The 2,951-nt window shown below is 45.5% G+C and overlaps 1 pseudogene; it reads left to right on the forward strand.

Moving 5' to 3' along the window:
• Positions 1–338: 338 nt before the first annotated feature.
• LOC145400607 (5S ribosomal RNA) lies at positions 339–457 on the forward strand (annotated as a pseudogene).
• Positions 458–2,951: the final 2,494 nt, after the last annotated feature.

Raw genomic sequence — 2,951 nt, forward strand, 5'->3', positions numbered from 1 at the left:
GTATTGTGACGAAGAAATATACATAGTTTTGTTGGGGTGCTCTGTATTATGAAACAGTTGCTTTTTTTTTATATTATGAACAATATGTTTCTCGTAGTCCTGTACAACAATAATAGCCCCTACATCACAAAGCAAGAAAGCTTTACTGCTTGATTAAGAGAACACTTATATTATCGACCTAACCATTTTTTTTTTTTTTAAGGAAGCAATGAAGAATCCAAGGCCTCTTACCCCCTGTACCCCCCTCCGTCTATCTCCCTCCACCCAGCTAACTCATCTCATTTTCCCAAAACACACAGGCACCACCGCTCAACCTCGCGCTCCTGGAAACATATTAATTCTTTGACTTTACCACGTTGAGTACACCGCTTCCCGTTCGATCAGCGAAGTTAAGCAACGTTGGGTCTGGTTAGTACTTGGATGGGTGACCGCCGGGGAACACCAGATGCTGTTGGCATCCCTACGTCAAGTGGGGTTGGTGGAGGATTAGTGCCCCTCCCTGTAAAACAATTAACTCTAAGCCCTTGGCCACCCTGTCTGGGATACATGGCGTCTGGCAATGATGATGATGATGATGACTTTGTTCACTCACTGTGTTCACAGATTCACATCTGGGAGAAGTCGGGGAGTGGAACCAAATGCACACATTTATGTTGGCTGCCTGCCTTTGTAATACATTTATTAAACAGCAGACGGGATATTTTCGTGTTATTAGAGTCAAAACTTCAAAATAGATATTATTACTGCTGTATCCATTAGCACAAAATTTGAGCTGAAGGGATATTTTTGACAAATGCATAGTATGTAACTGCTGTGCTTGCAACGCTGCCACATACACGGGTTGGCTGGGGTGGGGTGGATAGCTACTCCAAGCTGCAACAGTATACAGGATGTAAAAGCAAAATGACAGTTTAAATATGAGACTTCAAGCACTTATGGAACCAGTTTTCTCTCTGTATAAGTCCTGGTTCAAGAATTGAAGCCTTGGCCATCTTGTCTGGTTCGTAGCCTCCTGTTGCCTCTACTGTCTCGTTCCCTGCCTCCTCTACCTTGACCATCATCGCCATATGTGTTGAGGTTGCCAAAGCTTTCTCTGGGTAGGATATAGATGGTCTCACCAAGCTCCTGCCTGCCAGCTCCTAGGCCAATGGGCTCCCTGCCATATTGATCCCCGAGTCCTTCTCTCCTGTGGTGCAGAGGAGGCGTGGGAGGCGAGCTCCTCAACATTGGTCTGGGCCCCCTGTGACCCCCGCCACCTTGGTCCCAAGGGTGCAGCAGCTACAGCCCTCCAATCCACCTACGAGGCTCCGTTTGGCGGGTCGTTCCATCTCCATCTCCCTTCGGTCTGCCCCTTCCCCACCTTCTGAGGTGCCCATGGAGACTGGGGATGCAGCTTCTTCTTCACCGTCTGTGGCTGACATCCCTGCCGATCCTGTTTCTCCTGTGGTGCCCAGGGAGGTGGAGTCTTCCATGTGAGGTGCACACCTCGGTAAGTGTGAAGCCTTCACCTCTGAGTCATCGCCTCGCATGGTTGGACTTTGCCTTACTCGATGGTTGGGAGCTGGACTCCTCTGTGCACTGCTTGCAGTCATACTAAGACACTGCGCCAGAGATCAACAGTGCAATGGAGTACAGCAAGAGAGAGTTTCAGCAGGCCAAGCTCTCCTTCAATGAGCTGCAGGGGGAAGTCCCTTAGAGCCATTATGGACATCGAGCGAGGATCCTTGGCAACATCCTCCAGCATTTCCAGCCAAAGGCAGATTTTGACTCTGCCTCCATCTCCACTACAGTGTAGCCCTTTGTCTTTCTTCCACATGTCATTTTCTTACGTCCCTCCAGTGCCCGTTTTCCTTCCTCGTCCCCCTTTGTGCTCTAGTATCTTGTCCTTTGAGACTTGACTATTTATTTGTATTAACATTTTGTCTTGTTTGGCCAGATGTCCTAAGTACTGGGAAATGGCCATTAAGCCATAACTATGAAGAAGAAGATTTTGAATTTCCAACCTCAGCCTGATCTCACTGGTATATATTCCTTGCTCTGCTCCTAATATCATGGTAATTTTTTCACTAATGTAAAATAGATGTACTTTTGTAGGCTTTTTGTTTCTTTCTTTGTTAATTGTTTGTTCCACTTATGTGGGGGTACTATAATTCCACTGGTAATGAGTGTTTAAAATCAGTTTACAACAGTCATTTTTGTGTCATTGTCATTATATATTTTGGTAATTTAGTTTTGTTTCTATTTCATATATCTGGTTAGGAGGGATGTTACACACGCCGAGGGCCGAGCGTGAGAAACATCCCGAAATTAGACTGCCTTCGTTTATCCAGTCCCGAGTGGGGGACTGGACATTGCTTTCTAACTACCTCAGTTTGGTAAGCCATACTAACCATTAAGAGCTCTGGTATTCACACAGAGGTACAGAGGAAGTAGGCTGCAATTAATTTGAGGCCTCCTGGTCGGTAGCAGGAAGCATTTCAAAGACCTCATCCATTTAGGGTTGGCAAATAATGTGTTTGAAATACTTCCTGCTTCCGATTGACCTATTTCTAATATTGACGTCCCCTGCATTAAACACCATTCCTCGCCTGATGGTCACCAGTTTGATGAGTGCATGTGTGCAATATAGAAAGGTATTGGGCATTTTCAGTCGAACAAGGAGGCTTTAGGAAGGGAAGAGGTTGTGTAGATCAGATATTCATTCTTAGATCTTTAATGGAAAAGTTTCTAGAGAAGGGAAAGAAATTGTATGCGGCTTTCATGGATTTGGAGAAAGCATATGACAGGGTCGATAGACAAGGATTGTGGAAAGTATTAAGAATATATGGAGTAGATGGGAAGTTGTTGAATGCTGTGAGGAGTATGCATGATGGTGCTAAGGCTGCAGTGCGTGTGGAGGGTGAACTGAGTGAATTTTTCTCTTTGAAGGTTGGGTTGAAACAGGGATGTGT

The sequence above is a fragment of the Coenobita brevimanus genome, chromosome 52, assembly GCF_032717465.1.
Source record: "Coenobita brevimanus isolate Jiangsu-jjx chromosome 52, ASM3271746v2, whole genome shotgun sequence".
NCBI lineage: Eukaryota > Metazoa > Arthropoda > Malacostraca > Decapoda > Coenobitidae > Coenobita > Coenobita brevimanus.